Source organism: Nicotiana attenuata, unplaced genomic scaffold (assembly GCF_001879085.1).
Source record: "Nicotiana attenuata strain UT unplaced genomic scaffold, NIATTr2, whole genome shotgun sequence".
Lineage (NCBI taxonomy): Eukaryota > Viridiplantae > Streptophyta > Magnoliopsida > Solanales > Solanaceae > Nicotiana > Nicotiana attenuata.
The window spans coordinates 181,102-190,506 of record NW_017671523.1 but is presented as its reverse complement, the minus strand read 5'-3'; the positions used below and the strand labels follow the sequence as shown (position 1 = coordinate 190,506).

At 37.6% G+C, this 9,405-nt stretch overlaps 1 non-coding gene across 1 annotated transcript; it reads left to right on the top strand.

Annotated features, from left to right (window-relative positions):
• The first annotated feature begins 1,226 nt into the window (after nt 1–1,226).
• On the top strand, nt 1,227–1,299 carry TRNAA-AGC. The gene has a single exon. It is a non-coding gene; the product is annotated as a tRNA-Ala (tRNA).
• Nucleotides 1,300–9,405: the final 8,106 nt, after the last annotated feature.

The window sequence follows — 9,405 nt, the reverse complement described above, 5'->3', positions numbered from 1 at the left end:
TGATTATGATTTTCATTTAAAATGAGATCAAAGCCTCCAAATTGGCTCCCAGAATGAACCAAAGAATCATAGACAAACACATGGTTAGAAGATCCAACAGCAGACATCACAAACTGTGGCCAATCCAGATTTCATGATAACAAGAGACGAAAAATAGTACTATACCATTGTCATAAGAGCAAAAGAATGATATGACTATTCAAATAGGATAAATAAAAAATTAAGCAACTTTAGTAATTGGAAACTTCCAGCACCAGAAGCTAGCAATTCCTCATGGCAGTGCCACCAAAATTCTTTCACCAGAAAGAAGCCATTCAACTGACATTAATCTCCTCTTAGAAACAGTCTGTAATATGTGTTACCACATACCTATTGGCATATGGCGTGACAATAAAATTCAGCGATCATGGCAATTTGCCGATATGGTATGTCGTCACGCCATATTGCAGACTATTTCTAACAATCTAATTTAAAAATAAAAATAAAAGCTATTTTAGCATTGTGAAAGTTTATCCAAAATCAAACAGCCTTCCTCTATGAGGTGTGAGGTCTACGAGAGAACAAGAATAACAAAATTTAAATGATAAACCAGCAGGTTAGGAAAGTGGAGGAGTAGAAGAAGTTAATTAAGACAAATGGTGGCAACATTAACGGTTGGAAAGAAAAGATACAAGTGATATATGGCGAGATGATTTGGCTATATATATATATATATATATATATATATATATATATATATATATATATATATATATATATATATATATATATATATAGGAATGGAAATAGCTTCTAATCATGCCAAGTCGTAGTTTAAAGAGGTTATATACTTACCTCCCATGCATGAAGCTACTTTTCCATATTCGTATGTCACTAATTAGCCATGCATGAAGCCGCCTGTTCATATCCATTTACCACTTAACCATGCACGAAAATTAACCCTTAAGCTACTTAAACCACAGCTTGTCCACATCTTTTGAAATATCACCACATTTGCCACAATGACATGAAAATAACTCCTGAGAAAGATATTAATTAGTAGGAAATCAAAGGCAAAATACATGAATATGCCTTTTGGTTTTGGAGACTTCAAAAGTAGACCTGAAAATTAAGTCTGAATGGTGCATTAACTTAATTTTAGCTCAGTACACAGAATTTGTTCTTGTTTTCCAGCTGTAAATTATCCAATAGAAACTAATTATAAACGAGTCGTGTAACAATGATATGGGGATGTAGCTCAGATGGTAGAGCGCTCGCTTAGCATGCGAGAGGTACGGGGATCGATACCCCGCATCTCCATATCTGAGTTGATGTTGTAATTCTTTTGTTTTTCTGCTTTCTTTTTCAACATCTACAACATGATTTGCTTCAATTGAACTTGTGGTGACTAGGTGTACAATTGATTATTGTTCTTTAACAAATAACCAAAAAAAATTACAAAAAAATAATCATTTATTTTAAGAAAACGCCACTCTAGTAAATGATCCAAATATTTTTAAGTAGCTAGCACAATAGAGCTTAGGATTCAAAACGTGATAGCATTAGACAATAAGCCAAAAGTGTACACACATTTGAAAGTTTCGTCAGTGGCCAGACCAACTATCCTTGAGACCCGAGCAATGTGCTTACGTGAAGGCCAGTGAGATTTGAATATAAAAGGCAACTAAAAAAAGATAATGTACTTAGTGTCATTATCTTAAGATGATTATCCATTTACTAATTTGTTCCTTCCTGCCTACTAAGTCGCAAAAGTGCGAACCTTGCCTTCATTGTGGAGAAATTCAAAAACTTCAACCTTTTTCACAATTTATGCTTGCCTTTTTGTTTACCTATTATTGTACTAGGGACTAAATAGGAGATAGAAGTAAATGAGAGGGGGCAATTTGTAAATAGAAAAAAATAGAGAAGAAAAACCGTGTATAAGAATAGATATTAGAATCTCTGTATAAGAGAGTTTGTTAAGATTCCAGAATATTCGGTTCTTCATTTTTCTGTCTTGAGTCTTCATCTTCTTCTTACTCATTTCTGTAAATCTACAGCATTTTATGAGTTGATAGTTGAATCAATGAAGTCAATACATGTTTGCATGTATGGGAGTGTGTATTAGCTCTCTGAATTAGCTCAATTTGACATGGTATCAGAGCCGCGATCTGACAACTAGGGTTCCGACGAAGATTCCGGCGATCGGAGGAGAATTTCGGGATAATCAAATTCAGACGAAGCTCACACTTGATAAAACATGGCAGGAAATGAGGTAACTCAACTTGAACACAATTATCCACTTTTTCTTCAAGCTTCAGATGCTCCTGGGTTAGTATTAGTCCCAATAAAGCTCACAGGGCCAGAAAATTATGCCCTGTGGAGCAGGGCGATGAATTAGCTCTAAGGGGAAAAGGTAAGCTGGGATTTGTGGATGGAACATGTGTCAAAAATATGTACAAAGGAGAACTCGCAGAACAATGGGAAAAATGTAATGCAATTGTGCTCTCATGGATTGGTAGCACAGTTGCGAATGAATTGATGCCGGGAATTGTGTTTGCATCAAATGCAAAGAAAGTATGGAGTGATTTCAAAGAGAAGTTTGATAGATGCAGTTTAACGAGAATCTACCACTTATAGACAGAAATAGCTACTCTAAAACAAGGTACAGATTCAGTTATAACCTATTATTCTAGAATGAGCGATTTGTGGAATGAATTAGATGTGTTGGCTCCTAAATTTTACTGCGATTGTGAGGAGTCTAGACCCTCAATGGAACTTCTAGAGCAAATTAGGTTACTGCAATTTCTTATGGGTCTGAATGAGAGCTATAGCAATGTTAGGAGCAATGTTCTCATAAGAAGACCAGTTGTTTCAGTAAACGAGGCCTATGCAGTAGTAATTTAGGAGGAAAGCCAGAGATCACTAGGAGTTGGTGACACAAACAGAGATCCCCTCACTATGATGGCAGGAAAGACTCAGGGATTCAAGCCAACTAAGAAGTTTGGGTTGATATGTGACCACTGTGGCTACAAAGGACACTTGAAAGAAAACTGCTACAAAATTATTGGTTATCCAGCAGATTTCAAAAGCAAGAAGAAGTTTCAGAGTGGAGGACAAAAAACCTATGCTAATGTAGCAAGCACTAAAGAGATGGGGACAAATATGAATCAATTTCAAGGACATGTGTTAACTGAGAATCAGTATAATCAACTAGTAGGACTACTAAACAAATCACCAGCTGGACAATGCTCATCCAACATGGCAGGTATAATTTCTCTATTCTCTAGTACTTCAATGGTAGATTGGATAATAGATTCAGGAGCTACACATCACATTACTCACAATAAAGAGGTCCTAAGTAATGTTAAGAGTATGGAGGGCCAGAGTAACAGTGGAGCGCAATTACCAACTGGAGTAAGGGCAAAGATAGAACATACTGGAAATGCAGAAATTTTAACAGATCAGTGGGTAAAGAATGTGTTACATGTACCTGATTTTAAGTTCAATCTACTGTCAGTGTCAAAGCTTACTAGGGATCTCAGATGTTGGGTCAGCTTCTACCCTGATTTCTGTCTGTTTCAGGAACTCTTCAGTGGGAAGGTACTGGGGATTGATAAAGAGTCAGCAGGCTTGTACTTGTTGAATAAGCAAGCAGCAATGTCAATGTTAGCTGGTATGATTCAGAGAAAGGAAACAGAATCTGGTCTTTGGCACATGAGGTTGGGACATGCATACATGAGACTGTTCAACAAATCCCAAGTATAAAGAATAAAATTAGTAGTAGTGAAGCTGATGACTGTGATATATGTCCCCTAGCAAAACAATGTAGATTACAATTCCCTATAAGTACTACTAGTTCAACATCTGTCTTCCAGCTAATTCATCTAGATGTTTGGGGGCCCTATAAGGTGCCTACATATGATAGGAAGCAGTATTTTGTCACTATTGTGGATGATCTTAGTAGGTATACTTGGGTTTGTCTAATACATTCTAAGTGTGAAGTGATAGTTGTGTTGAAAAATTTCCTTTCCATAATAAAGAATCAGTTTGATGCTGCTGTGAAATTTTTGAGATCTGATAATGGTTCGGAGTTTTTCAATTCTAAGTACAATGAACTGCTGGCTTCACTTGGTATTGTACATCAGAGTAGTTGTGCTTACACTCCACAACAAAATGGCATTGTGGAAAGAAAGCACAGGCACATTTTGGAAATGGCAAGTGCACTAAAATTTCAGAGTGGAGTTCCAATTAGGTTCTGGGGAGAGTGTGTGAAAACAGCAGTCTATTTAATCAATAGACTGCCTACACCAGTTTTGCAGGAAAAGACTCCATATGAACTGTTATATCAGAAGCAACCCAATATTGATCATCTCAGGGTTTTTGGATGTTTGAGTTATGCAAGCAATCTACCAATAAGGGACAAAATTTGCTCCTAGAGCCAAGAAGACAGTATTTCTTGGTTATTCTGACACTCAGAAAGGGTACAAACTGTATGACTTAAACAATCAAAGTTTTCTTGTCAGCAGGGATGTCACCTTCAAGGAGCATATCTTCCCATTTAAAGACACTGGTAGTGATGAAGATGATATGTTCACTCCAAGTCCTACTCATACTCAACTTTTGTCTTCAGACACTCCACTCACTCTTCCCACATCTTCTTCATCAACACAGCAAGAAGGGCATGTTGATAGCAGTTCTGCTCCTTCTGTACCAGCACTGGGTCAGCAAGGTTATGACAATAACCTTGAAGATACCTTTCTTGATACAAATCCTAATCCTTGTGATGTTCAGCCAGACTCCCACCAATCTGCAGAGGAGATGGAGGTTGTGAATGAAATGATTGAACCAACAATTCCTGTAATTTCACCCACAGATGTCCCTCCAGCTGAACCAGATATCCAATCAGCTGAACCAGCTCAACCTTCTGTTGCCACAAAGTCACAACTACCTCCACCTACTAAATATGCCAGACCTCAAAGGAACTCTAATCCTCCTGTTTGGCACAGGGATTATGTAGTTCAAACCAAATCCTCAAATAGCTGCAAATATCCTTTGTCTTCACACCTTGCTTACCATCATTTATCACCAGAATATCAATCCTACCTGGGATTTTTCTCAGCCTATACTGAGCCAAAATCCTTCAAGGATGCTGTTAAAGATCAAAATTGGATCACTGTAATGGAACAAGAGATTCAAGCTCTTGAAGAAAACAATACATGGGAGATAGTAGACCTTCCTACTGGGAAACATCCCATTGGTTCAAAATGGGTCTACAAAATTAAGCACAAGGCCAATGGAGAAATAGATAAGTTCAAGGCAAGATTGGTTACCAAGGGCTATACACAACAAGAAGGCCTAGATTATCATGAAACTTTCTCCCCAGTGGTCAAAATGGTCACCGTGAGAACTGTGATCAGTGTTGCTGCCTCCAAGAATTGGCCCTTGTTTCAAATGGATGTCAACAATGCCTTCCTACAAGGAGACTTATTTGAGGAGGTTTATATGGAACTTCCTCAGGGATTTCACAAACAGGGGGAGTATAAGGTATGTAGATTGTTCAAATCCCTTTATGGATTGAAACAGGCATCTAGACAATGGAATATCAAACTCACAAATGCTCTTTTACAAGCTAGGTACACTCAGAGTGCTCATGATCATTCCTTATTTACCAAGAGACATGAAGGGGACATTGTGATAGTCCTTGTCTATGTTGATGATCTCTTAATAACCGGGAGTAAGCAGTTCCTCATTGACCAAACAAAGGACACTCTGCATAGTTCCTTTAAAGTAAAAGACCTGGGGGAGCTAAGATATTTTCTGGGAATTGAAGTCCTGAGATCAAAGAAAGGAGTTTTATTGAATCAGAGAAAATATGCATTGGAGTTAATCACTGATGCAGGGATGAGTGGTTGCAAGCCAGTAGCTACTCTTATTGAATTGAATCAGAAGCTAACAACAGTTAACTATGACAGTCATGTTGGAAAAACAGATGATCACCAGCTTGAAGATGTTGGAGCCTATCAAAGGCTCATTGGAAAGCTAATCTATCTCACAATCACAAGACCAGACATTTGCTTTGCAGTGCAGGTGTTGAGTCAATTCATGCAACAACCCAAGAAATCTCACCTAGATGCAGCGCTGAGGGTGGTAAGATACATCAAGTCAGCTCCTGGATTGGGGATACTGTTGAGAAGAGGACAAGCAACAACACTCACAGCCTTTTGTGATTCTGACTGGGCAGCCTGTCCCAACACAAGAAGGTCTGTAACAGGATATATTGTGAAGCTTGGTGATTCTTTATTATCCTGGAAGTCCAAGAAGCAACAGACAATTAGTTGAAGCTCGACAGAAGCAGAGTATAGAAGTATGGCAGCTGGAGTAGCTGAGATTGTTTGGATGGTTGGATTATTGGAAGTGTTGGGAAACAAAGTGGAGGTACCAGTAAACTTGCATTGTGATAGAAAGGTAGCTATGCAAATAGCTGCAAATCCTATATTTCACGAGCGGACTAAACATATTGAAATAGATTGCCACTTTGTCAGGGAGAAGCTCAAGGATGGGTTGATTGCAACTCAGTATATCCCTACAAAAATGCAACTTGCTGACCTAATGAAAAAAGGATTGAGTGCAGCACAACATCAGTCCCTATTATCCAAGCTGGGAGTAGAAGATGTCTTCCATGTACCAGCTTGAGGGGGAGTATTATTGTACTACGGACTAAATAGGAGATAGAAGTAAATGAGAGGGGGCAATTTGTTAATAGAAAAAAATAGAGGAGAAAAATCGTGTATAAGAATAGATATTAGAATCTCTGTATAAGAGAGTTAGTTAAGATTCCAGAATATTCGGTTCTTCATTTTTCTCTCTTGAGTCTTCATCTTCTTCTTACTCATTTCTGTAAATCTACAGCATTTTATGAGCTGATAGTTGAATCAATGAAGTCAATACATGTTTGCATGTATGGGAGTGTGTATTAGCTCTCTGAATTAGCTCAATTTGACATTACTCGGGAAAAAAATATAGTTAAATTTATATATGTAATTTATAGACATGTGAATTAAGATAATCTGTTTAACAAACTTGTAAATGAAAAAGTAAACAAAGCTCAAATAAATACTTTTGTGTATAGAACTATGGAAACGAGAGAAAGAATTTGCTTTGTTGACTCTTGTAGATCGTAAGAGTACTAACGCCACTAGTTATACTTAAATTTGAGGAAACAATACCTTCAAAAATCTTACCCTCTTAAAGATGATTAAAAAACCCTCTTGATGGTTGTATAATGTTGAGAATAAATATCGATATTTTCGGTAATGGCTGTCCTCGTTAATTGTATATCCTTCAACAGGTGACTTGTTTTCAAGTTCACTCCTCCGATCTTTACGTCCCTGGATTATAATCCCTGTCACATGGCTTTATCCAGTATTATTTGGCTACTAATTTGTCTTCATCTTGTCAACCACTGGCACGTGTCAGCACATGAGTTTACCCAATACACTTTTTAAAGCTAATTACATCCGCGTACCACTATTCGACTTAAATTACAAACATTAGTTTATAACTTTAAATATATCAAAGATGATTTCTCTTAAGGAGGGTGTGTGATTAACTAGTTGGTGAAGTAACAACTTATATAGGAACTAGCAAGACGATGATTAGTAGCCAATCCGGAGAATGATCAACCATATTTAAACTAAATCACGGCTTAGAGTCCTACAAGAAAGAGTGGAATGGAGAATTTAATATGTTTCTTCTTCCTCTATCTATTGTGTGATTTGAATATTTGTTACTTTCAATTTTATGTGTCTATATTATTATTTGGGGAGTTTATGAGGTTATCCGAAATTAGATCATACGTTTTAAGAATATTTTATAAAGATTTTGGAGAATGCTGGGCATTTTCTCCTTGCATACACTGCAGCTATAGTGCTGAGCGTAAAGAAGAATTGGGTGGTAATAAACCATTATTGCCAAAGGAGAAGAAAGCATAGCTGTTGCTGCCCCTACAGAGATGATCTTAATGAGGTTCGGGGCTTTGCATCTGACATTCGTTGGGTTTCTCTCTTTGGGGTCCTGCGCCCCGACGTTTTTGTGCAATACACCCCTAGTGTGCTCTGTTTACTATTCTTTCGTACTTCTTTTTACCATGCGACAGGTCAGCGAAGCCCGAGAAGGAAAGGTCAAACACTTCGGCCTAACAGGAATGAGCAACGACGATTTTTCATTTAAAATCAGATCAAAGCCTCTAAATTGGATCCAGGAATGAACCAAAGGATCATAGACAAAAACATGGTTGTTGGAAGATCCAACAGTCGACATCACAAACAAATATCTTATACCCATTATTAGGTAAAAAAATCAAACTAAGGAACTCAAAAGCAAATTAAAAGCAATGTTGGGAATTTAACAACCCTTGAAGTTCTTGCAAAAATATTTGATATGATGAAAGAATTGATACTCGGGTGAGTAAACAAAGCAAGCCATTAGAAGAAGATAAAAGAACAGATGAAGAGGATGGCAGAACAAGGGAAATACAGACAGATAAATTGTTATGTTGTATAGTGTAAAATAGGCTATGTTACGTGGTCGTTTAAGAGAGTGACATGTGGAACCTAAGGCGGGGGATAATTAGAACTGAAGGCAATTATCCCATTTGTCATCGGAAAGAATGAACAGGCTAAAAGATGCAATAAATACTCTCCGCCCGGTAGCTTTTAATGAAGAATATTCCACAGCATTTAGTGCGCTACCCGTTACAGAAAATTTGTCATTTATACTCACCGTTACACCTACTTCAATGGCCCTCATAACTGATATTAAAGAAGGGCATGATCCTAGGACATTGTTCCCTAGGTGCAGCTATAAATAGTAAGCTCTATTATCATTGTAAAGGACACGACTTTTCTGGCAAACTTACACCATAATCTATTCAAAGCTTTATAGAGTTTTATTTCCTGATTCCTTGATTTCATTACTGTTGTGCCCTGAAGCTCTGCCTCTGGAATTACTGTTTTCGTGATTTTATCCTTACTTCAAGGCTAAGTATTGCGTATTTCTTTAATTATTTCATTCTTTCATGATCGAATTAATTCACTTGTCTAGAAATCACGTATAAATTCAATTGTACCATTTTAAGGGTAAACAGTTTGGTGCCCACCGTGGGGCCTAGACAACTGTGTAATTAAGTTGATCCTTACCTTTTTTACTAATATGTTTTGATTATTTGTCTTAGCAAGAAATCACAAAAAATGGCAGACAATGGTGTTAACAACACGCACAATCTTGAGAATCAAGGAGACCAGCCTCATCATGAGGATTCAGTCAGTAACACCCACAATGAGGGGAACGATGCCTCCCCAGCCCACGACAAGCGGTACCCACAACACGTTCGGGAGATGACTCCCGATGATACTGAAGAGGAGG